Here is a 10,303-nt window from a genome sequence, read left to right as displayed (position 1 = left end):
CATATTATATGTATGTATACACACATAATATATTAAAAATGAATACATGAGAGCTTTGGGAGAGAGTGCACTATCAGTAGAGGAATTAGGAAAGACTTCATGTGGAACATACGGTTTAAATCAAGTCTTTAAGGAAACTTATTATTGATTCTTTTCAGTCATGTTTGACTCTCTGTGATCCCATTTGGAATTTTCTTGGCAAAGATACTGGAGTAGTTTATTCTTTCCTTCTCTAGCTCATTTTACAGCTGAGGAAACTGAGACAAAGAGGATCAAGTGACTTGCCCAGGATCACACAGCTAGTAAGTGTCTGACGCTGCATTTGAATTCATAAACCTTGGTCTTCCTGACTCCAGTCATTGTTATCACCCAGGGAACCAGGGATTTCCAAGAGGTAGAGATGAGGAAGGAAGGTATTTCAGGTATGGGGAACAGCCAATGCCAAGATGCAGAGATGTGGACTTTTTTTCTCCTCTTTCTGTCACCGTGACTGAATGAGTGCCTCTGTTTTTCTGCCCCTGATGTTTCTCATTGTTATACGTCTGTGCTCCCCTCCAAACCACAATACGGTATTTTTAAAGATTTATCTACAAAGGAAAAGAGAATATCAAAATTCAGAAGTAATCTGTCAGGACAAGGTGAATAGAACAGTTAGAACAAAACTAGGTAGTAGTTAAAAGATTTGTAAGTCATCCTAAGTAAGGCAGCCCCTGTGGTATAGGTAGCTGTAATTAGGGTGGGGTTGCTGATGCTTTGTTGCAGGTAGTACCAAAGCCCCATGTGCCAAGGGAGGGAGGCAGATTTCCTCTCTAAGGGGTCCCCAAGACTCACAGGGGTGATGGAGAAAGGAGGGCCCTAGGAAAGCATAAGAGGAAGATGTTGAGGACAGGGGAGATAGGATATGCCCTCTCCCAGTCCACGGGGCAACTACCTTCCCCCTCCCCCTGTTTTTATCCCAAGTGGAAATTTTCTAGTGGAAAAAGCACAAGATTCAGAGTCAAGATGTGTCTGACCCTCACTACCTGTGTGACCATGAGACTGTTTTCCTAATCAGTAAAATGGGAATATTATACTATATTTTACTGACCTTCCAGTGTAATGAGGATCATTAGCTGAGGAGTCATCTCTATCTCCTCCGAAAAGGTTTTTAAAAATGTGCAATTAAAGCTTTTCCCCATTATCTCAAATTAGAATACAAGACACATTTGGACAATTAAGGCAAAAACGAGCCCTTCAGTCTCTTTCACCCAAGGATATTCCACGAATTTCCCCCTTCCTTCCAGAGATGGGCACTGAATGTTTTGACCTCTGGACTCTACAACCTGAAACTTAATAGGAAACGGGAAACTTAAGGAAAGAAAAGACGTAAACACCATTGTTTTGGATGGTTCCACCTCCAACTGGCTATGTGTGAGGGAAGGGCTGGGTGTGCGTATGGGGGGTCATGGCAGTCCCATTACTCTGACTGCACTGGTGAGTCTGGTTTACCTGCTTAGAAATCAAATGGGGCAGAGGTACAGCAGCATGCTGGCTCCTCTCCTTCATCCTCCCCTACTCTCCATCCTGAGCTTCCACAGATTTCGGAAGGGCTGGGGGTGGAGACTGCACCCTGAGGCCAGGTGAGGGGGCGGGACCGTGCCCAGACCGGATTAGGTCACCATCAGGGAGCTTAATTGGAGCATTCCAGAATTTAGTGCTTGAAGGTACTTTAAAGATTATCTAGCCAAACCTCCTCATTCGCCCAAAGAGGAAACCGAGACTAGTCCTAGGTCGGATGCTCAATAAATAACATATTCAAACTGAGTTACTCCGGCTCCAAATCCAGCAGTCTTTTTGACTGCTCTGTGAGGTAAGATATAGCAGGCAGTATTTGCTCCATTTTGTAGATGAAGGAGCTCAGTGACACGCCCAAGGACACAAGAACAGATTCAGTGAAAGGGTGCAAACGCTTGTCTTCTGATCGTAGATCAAAAGCCTTTTCCCTCACCTTCCATTTCCCCTCACTGTAGTTTGGGGCTCAGTGTGGATGGATGTGGCAACTCTGGCTCCCTTGCTGCGCTTTTTAAAGCGCCTGGTTGTCTCTGACCCAACCTAGCTGTCCACCAGTCATTATCTACTTCCCTCTCCTTCACCAGTGGTGCTCAGTCTAACATTTATCAATCACTTACTGCATGCCGGGCACTGAGCATATAATGTATCCCTGGAGATCCAAGGAAACGCAAAATCACTCCCTGACCACGGGGAACCAGATATAGACCAGATAAACTGGGAGTGCCTCCGAGGGAAGGCGCTAAAAAATTAAGGAGAACTGGGAAAGCCGTCAGCTAGAAGGTGGGTCTTGAAGGAGAGGCAGAGAGGAGGAACAGGAGAAAGCCAGGATGTCATGTGTGAGGAATGTCCAGGAGGTGGGCGTCATTGGTTCACTGTGTTCCTGGAGGGAACTGATATGTTAGAAAATTGGGAAGCGTAATGGATAATAAGGGACCAGGTTAAAAAATGCCAAACAGTCCCTTTTCTATGCCAGCCTTTAGAAAAATCAACGTTAAAAAGTTTGTCAGAAACAGGGATACACTCCTCCTCCAGTTTTCTAAAACGAATGCCTCAGTAGTCTGCTAGCTATGGCTCCCTCCAAGTCCCCAAATTGCCCGAGGTGGGAAGAGGGCTTTGGTTCTAAGAGTTGAGAAAGGCGTGTTTCCTTTGAAAGATGCCCCCCAGGGATCTTTTATTCCTGCTCCCCACCCCAGAAGCCACACCTAAGAGACTATCCTGGCAGTTCTCGGCCTCTTTCCCCCATCCACCCTTGTTTTGCCCCTGGGGTGGGGGTGGAGGGTCTGGATTTAGTGTTGACTCAGAAAGAGGGGAGCCCTTGGACCTGAGTCACACTGCCCCCCACCCCTCCTAGAACCACCTGATTATTGCTCTTAGGAATTTTCTCCTCCTCTTCTTCCCCACTCATTCTGCCTGTTTCTTTATCCCTCCCCCTTTTCCCTCTCCTCTTCCTCTTTCCCTTTCTTCTCCTCCCCTTGCCTCTTCCCTTCCTTTTTTCCCCTCCCTTCCTCTCCTCTTTTTCTCCTTTCCAGTTCTTCCTGTCTTTTTCTTTTCCATCTCCCTGTCTGTCTCATTTCCGACTCTCCCTCCCTCCCTCCTCTCTCCTGTCCTCCTCTCTCCCTCCTCTCTCTGAACTTTGTCCCCACCATTGGCTCCACCTTCCCTAACAAGACCCAACAACATTCTTCTACAGTCTAGGTTCCTTCTTGCACAGGAGCTGATATTGGACTGACTCCCATGGAATCTCTTGCTCTAGAATGTCCCTGAGTTTCCAAGGAACTGAGGCCTGGTTAGGGGTTTCCCAAGCACCCTCTCTTCCTCTCACCCTGAGATCTCCTGATTTATAGTCTAATGTCCCACTTCTTGGGGACTTGGCGGTTTTCCAGTTTCCACTCTTAGCTCCATCACTAACTTTTCTGAGTCTGAATTCTCTAATGAAATTAAAACATCCCTGGGGGAGCAGGCGAGCACCTTAAGCCATGAGTAAAGTGATTGTGTTCACTTAATAATAACAGTAACAACAGCTAGTTTTAGGATTTTTACAAAGTACTTTGAACATTTGATCCTCACAACATTTCTGTGAGAAGGTGCTATTAGTTATTTTATGCCCCCCCTTCTTTTAATAGATGAGGAAACTGAAGTTGAGAGAGGTTAAGTGACTTGTCCAGGTTCCCATAGCTAGTAATTGTCTTATGTGGAATTTGAACTCAGGTCTATCTCAAAGTCTCCACCTTGACATCTAGCTGTTTCTACTTCTATTATGAAGCAAAGGGAATAGCTGTTTCTAACAGGCTCCAATAAAACGAGAAAAGACAGAATGGACCTCTGGTGTGGTGAAGAATTAGTAAGCAAAGATGTGAGAAAAATGAATGACTTGGAGAACATAAACAGCCAGAATTTATATAGCCCCTTAAATAAAGGGACTAATTTAAATAAAAAACACGTTTTCTCACTTGATCCTTAACAAGCCTGAAAAGTAGGGGCTATTATTATTCTCTTTTACAAATGAGGAAACTGAGTCCCAGAGGTAAAGTGACTTGTCCAAGGTCACTTAATAAGGTTCTCACTCAAGATTTGAAAGCTGGTCTTCCTGTACTCCAGCTGCAACATTCTATTCCTCCAGGACTGTCTCTGTAGAAGCTGGCAACTGGGTTCAACTTGGTTCTTGAAGACTAGAGAGGAGCTTACTTTGCCTGGTACTGGGAGTGGGGATCGTGGGGATTGTGGGAACCAGAGGAACAATCCCTATCTTGTGGGGAGAAGGGAAAGTGTGCTTTCTGGTCCATCTAGGAGGGTAACTTTCTCATCCCCTTCCAGCGGATGATAGGAAAACAGGCCAAAACTGATGGGTGACTTGAACTGAGGATGATCAATGAGATGAGAGGGATGAGAATCCAAGCTTTCTGGGAGCTACAAATAATGATAATAATAGGATTTTAAGGTTTGTAAAGCATTTTATGAATACCTCATCTGATCCTCATAACCCTTTGAGGAAGGTGTTATTATTCCCATTTTACAGATGAGGAAACAGAGGTTAAGCAAGCTTCAGTGATATACCCAGGGCAAGTTACCTTACCCCCACCCCATGTACTCTTTCATCCTGTGACTCTGGCCTCCTCGCTCCAACTCCTGCAAGACATTCCCGTTTTTCAGGTGGGCATCTCCTTAGTTGTCAGGTTTTTTGCTTTCCTGAAAAGAGATACTGTAGATACTTTTTGTCTGTATGGGTCTTTTGTCTCCCAGCCTGTGCAAGACCGAGGTGCTCAGGAAGGGCAGGAAAAAGCAATGCAGAATCTCAGGGATGAATCCCCAGGATGATTGGGAAGTTTTGCCTGACAGCCAGCCGAGATCTAGCCCTCTCACCCCACCAGGTCCCCTGTCTTGTTTCTTCTGGTTCTGAGCTGGGGAAAGTCACTCCCGTGGGTCTCCCCAGCCCTGGCTATGGATCCATCCCATAGGGCCTCTTCCTCCCTCGGCTGCTGCTTGTTTGCTGGGGATGGGGGGAGACAGTGACGCACAGTGGTGTGACCTTGGCCTGCCACCTCCCCTCTTCCCTTTTCTGGGCCCACTGCAGATGGGGAGGGGCCAGGAATAGACAAAGCGGGATCCCAAGAGGCTGTGGCTGCTTGGGGGCAGATCAGCTTTCCCTGGGGCCCCATTCCAGAGACTGGGTGGGGTATGTCTGGTGGGATTTCCTGCATGCTTTGGGCTGTGTGAGCCTGACTTTGACCTCTCTCCGAGGCCTCCGTTTTGACGTCCCTGTAGCTAGATTTCCTCCAGTGGAGAACTTTCCCCTGATTATTCCCTCCTTCATTCTGGTTTCCTTCCTGCTGCCTCCAGCTTTCCATGTCCCCCTCTCTCCAAGCACCTTCTCTGGGAAGTACCAAAAAATTGTTAGAAAAATCACCCAGGGCAGTCCTGGCATTGTCCTCCATCCCAAACATCTCACTTGGTGATCTCCATCTGACTGGACACTCTAGAGCTCTTGCAGAGGATCAGAGATTTAGAGCCAAAAAACACCTTATAGGTTATCTATCCTATCCCTTCACTTTACAGGTGAGGAAATTGGGGCAAACAGTGGTTAAGTGACTGAGTCATGCAGGTAGTAGTTGGCAGAGGTTGGATTTGTCTTTCTGAGCACTATTCTGTGCTGCCTCATCTCAATTTACTGGTATTTCCCAGACCAATGATACTCTCCATGTGGTCTGCATTCACCCCAGGGCACTCATCTTTTAACCGTAGGATTCCAATCTCTTCCTGGTCCCATAGACCCTGGCACACCAGTCCCTTCCATCCTCAGCTATCTCCCTAGTATGTCCAAGCTCATCCATGACAATATCTATTCATCTTATCCTATCATCCCCTTTACTTTTTGCCTTCAATTTTTCCAAACGACAGGGTCTTTTCTAGTGAGTCCTGTCTTCTCATGTGGCCAAAGTATTTAACCTTCAGCTTCAGTGTCTGATGCTCCAGTGAACAGTCTGAATTAATTTCTTTAAGTATTGATTGATTTGATCTCTTTGCTGTCCAAGGGACTCTCAGAAATCTTCTCAAGCTTTGATGCTGTGGTGCTCAGCTTTCCCTATAGTCCAGCTCTCACAGCCATGCATTGCTACTAGGAAGACCATAACCTTGACTATATGGACTTTTGTCAGCAAGGTTATGTCTCTGCTTTTTAGTCTGCTGTCCAGATTTGCCATAGCTTTCCTTCCAATGTGCAAGCATCTTTTAATTTCATGGTTGCACTCGCATCCGCCGCAATCTTTGAGCCCAAGAATATAAAATCTGACACTGCTTCCATTTCTTCTCCCTTTATTTGCAGGAAGTGATGGGCCAGTAGTTGCCTTCTTAGTTTTTTTTTGTATTCAGCTTCAAGTCAGCTTTTACCCTCCCCTCTTTCATTCTCTTAATTCCTTTTCACTTTCTGCCATCAGAGTGGTATCATCTACAGATCTGAGATTGTTGACATTTCTCCTGGCAACTTTAATTGCAACTTTTGATTCCCCTAGACTGGCATTTTGAAGGATCTACTCCATATGTAAGTTAAATAAATAAGGAGACACTTGCCACACTCCTTTTTCAGTCTTAAACCAATCACTTATTCCATATTCTAACGGTTGCTCCTTGGCCTGCATACAGGTTCCCCATGAGACAAGTAAGATGATCTGGTATCCCTATTTCTTTGAAGATTTTCCACATTTTGTTATGATCCACTTAGTCAAAGGCTTTAGTAAAGTCAATGAAGCAGAAGAAGGTATTTTTCTAGAACTCCTTAGCTTTCTGCATAATCCACCCAATGTTGACAGTTTGTTTTCTAGTTCCTCTGCCTCTTTGAAACCAGTCTGCTCTTCTGGCAATTCTCAGTTCACATACTGCTGAGGCCTGGCGTGCAGAATCTTAAGCACAACCTTGCTGATATGTGAAAAGAGCTCAATTATTCAGTAATTTGGACATTCCTTGACATTGCCTTTCTTTAGAATTGGGACATAAACTCATCTTTTCCAGTCTAGAGGCCACTGTTGAGTTTTCCAAATTTGCTGGCATATTGAGTGTAGCACTTTAACAACATCATCTTAGCCTTAACTTTCCTGAACCTCCATTTCCCAATCCATAAAATTAGCTAGGTGGTACAGTGGAGAGAGCATCCAGTATGAAATCAGGAAGACCTGAGTTCAAATCCAGTTTCAGATACTTACTAGCTGTATGACCCTGAGTAAGAAATTAAACTTCTGTTTGCCTCAATTTGCTTATCTGTAAAATGGGGATAATAATAGAACTTATTTCTCAGGGTTGTTATGTGGATCAAATGAGATAATACTTGTAAAGCACTTAACACAATGAATATTAGCAATTATTATTCTTACTTTCTAGAGTCATTATGAGGCTTAAATGAGGTAATGTATGCTGAATGCCTTGTAGATTTTTAAAGTGCTCATATAAATGCCAGTTGTTAATTTACTACTACTACCACCACTCCCACTCCCACTCCCACCACTACCACTATCACTACCATCACTACCACTACCACTACTACTACAATACATATTAGACCCAAGTTGGTCTCTGTTAGTACTTACAAGGGATGCCATCTGGATCCAGTCATTGCAAATATGTAGGTGTATTCTTCCTCTAGTGAACTTGTGTCTTTTATTTGTTTCCCTTTAGCCCTAAAGAGATGACTCATGGAACAGGACACTCAGCAGAGTAATTTCTATTCACTTGGCAGAAGGTGATGACCCTTCCACCCTCCTCTGGCATATTAGTGACCTCTCACCTCCCCTTCCTTTTTGTTTTAAGATACAGAATATTGGAGATGATATGAAGGGTTCTTCAATGCAGAATCAGACTTTCTGTCTAAGGGCAAGATCAGAGTAGAAGTAAGTGCTTAGTGAGAGCAGGGACAGTGAATTCTAGTGGGAATTTCTCATAATTTCTACACTGTCTCCATCTTGAGGTCATTTTCTGGACTCTAGGGTCTCTAGAGAGATGAAAAATTTTTAAATGATTCAAGGCCAATGGAGTCTATACAGAAGACTTAGTTAAGCTTCAATAGATAATCCCAGACAAGTCCCACCAAATATGACTCTTAGGCCAGAGATTGTGATGACAGCTAACAAAATTTACCACCCACCTGCCAAATTCTGGAGACTAATCCTATAATAAATAATCCTTAATTTGGTCAATGCCTGGATGATGGGCTTATTGTCCATTTCTGGGCCCATACTCCAAAGTCTTTTGGCTTGGTGGGCCTTCACTACTCACTCTGGGCATAGCCTCCAAGTACTCTGGGTCAATGCATGCCATGATGAAGTATCCAGCTTTATGAGATGATACAGAGGATGATAAATGAGGCCGGTATTTGGGGAATGCTTGCTGAATTGAGTTGTAATATCTGTGTGTGTGTGTGTGTGTGTGTGTGTGTGTATGTGTGTGCGCGTGCGTATGTTGATACTCTAATGAACTGCGATTCCCTAGGGTGATCCCTCCCTTTCCTGATGCTTGGACGTGCACCTGAAGTTGAGCACAGAGATGGTCTTTGGGAGCTGCCTGCACTGAGCTGGCAAAACTTTCAGAACTGTTAGACTGTTAGAGCCTTTCTAAGTCAGTCCATAGGCAAAAAGTATGAAGTCCATCCCAGGGCCTGCCCTTGCAGCCTTTCCAGCTTGGTAGAATTGTCTAAAGCTTGTGGTCTGCTGGGATAGCAGGATTATCTCCCCATCTCAATGAGGCATCCAAGGAGGATGTCTTCTGAAATTTTTGGACCTGACCTGCGATATCATTTGTATAGAAAATTTCCAGGGAAGAAACTTCTCCTGCCAATGTAGACCTGTACCTTCTCTGTAACTTCTAACTGTGTGCCCTGGGAAAAGGTATTTCACAAAATCAGTTTTCACATCTGTAAAATGGGGATAATTATAACCCTTTCTTCACAGGGTTGTTGATTGGATCCAATGAGATAATATTTGCAAAGTGCTTTGTAAACTTTAAAACGTTATCTCAATGTCCGTGATTATTATAGTTGTTGGAATCTTGGAATGTTATCTGGGGCCTGGAAAAGTCAAGTCCTATAATAGCCATTATATGTCAGAGGCAAGCCTTGAGTGTGGGTTTTCCTCAAAGATTGGGTCTCCGCACTTAGGTGCTGCCTTCACTTTGCAGATGGGAAAACTGCGTTTCAGAGAGCCTAAGTGACTTAGAGTCACACATTTAGTCCAAGGCAAGATTCGAATCCAAGTCTTCCTGAAGCCAAGTTCTGAACCTTGAATATGCATTTATACATGCATGTCTGTTTAAATGTGTACATGTATGTGTCTGGGTGTTTTATATATTAGTCTATGTATTACAATCTTAGAATGTTGCGCAAGGAAGGGAATTTAGACTTCATTTCATGCTCCCCTTGTGTTTGACAGAGTAGATGAGGCTGTTTCCCTCCCAGCCTGATGTCTTTCTTTTTCTTGGCTAATTAAAGGGGCCATGTCCTGGCTACTTCTTAAACAGGCCTATTCAATGAAAGGGGACAAGGTCTCCCAGTGCATCCTGGGCCATCTCCAGTCATCCTGATGAATATCTGGTCACTGGATTCAGATGGCTCTGGAGGAGAAGTGAGGCTGGTGACCTGCACAGCCCTCCCTCACTCAAAACAAAGGCACTTGCAAGTCATGTCATCATTTCTCTGGATGGCATGGTCTTCTTTGGCAAAGAAGGATGAACACAAAAACTGAACCCCACAGTACCAGTGACTTGGCACCCTTGTAATGAGTATCGGAGCTTTCATTTGAACCTAAGCTTCCAAATCCAGGGCTTTTGCTCCTGTGCCACACATATTTCCAAGTGTGTATGTGCATATATGGAAGCAAGCTGGGTATAAGAGAGGGAGACTGTTGGGATTGGAAGCTCAATTCCATGTGGACGGTCTCGGGTGGGTAAAAGTGGGACTTCTAAATCTTAGAGTCTTACGAGGCCCTCCATGAACAGCGGGGGTTCGAGAAGGTCAGACTGAGCTAGCTTGGCTAGCTCGGGTATTTCCGCCTCTCCCCGGGAGATACGTGATGGGTGGAGTCTCCCTGCCCTTGAGGTCATCCCGGATTGGAGCACACCTAGTTACCTAACAGCACGGTATTGAGATGCAAACTGTGTGGCTGAAGGTTAAGTAGGATTGAGGAAGCCTGAAAGCTCTCTTAGCACGTGTGGAGCCAAGAGGACAGTAGGCTCCGCTCCTCTTCTCTCCTCTCTCCCCTCCCCCTCTCTCCCCGCT

Source organism: Notamacropus eugenii, chromosome 1 (genome assembly GCF_028372415.1).
Source record: "Notamacropus eugenii isolate mMacEug1 chromosome 1, mMacEug1.pri_v2, whole genome shotgun sequence".
NCBI lineage: Eukaryota > Metazoa > Chordata > Mammalia > Diprotodontia > Macropodidae > Notamacropus > Notamacropus eugenii.
The sequence above is the reverse complement of the archived record's forward strand: the minus strand, read 5'-3'. Positions refer to the sequence as shown.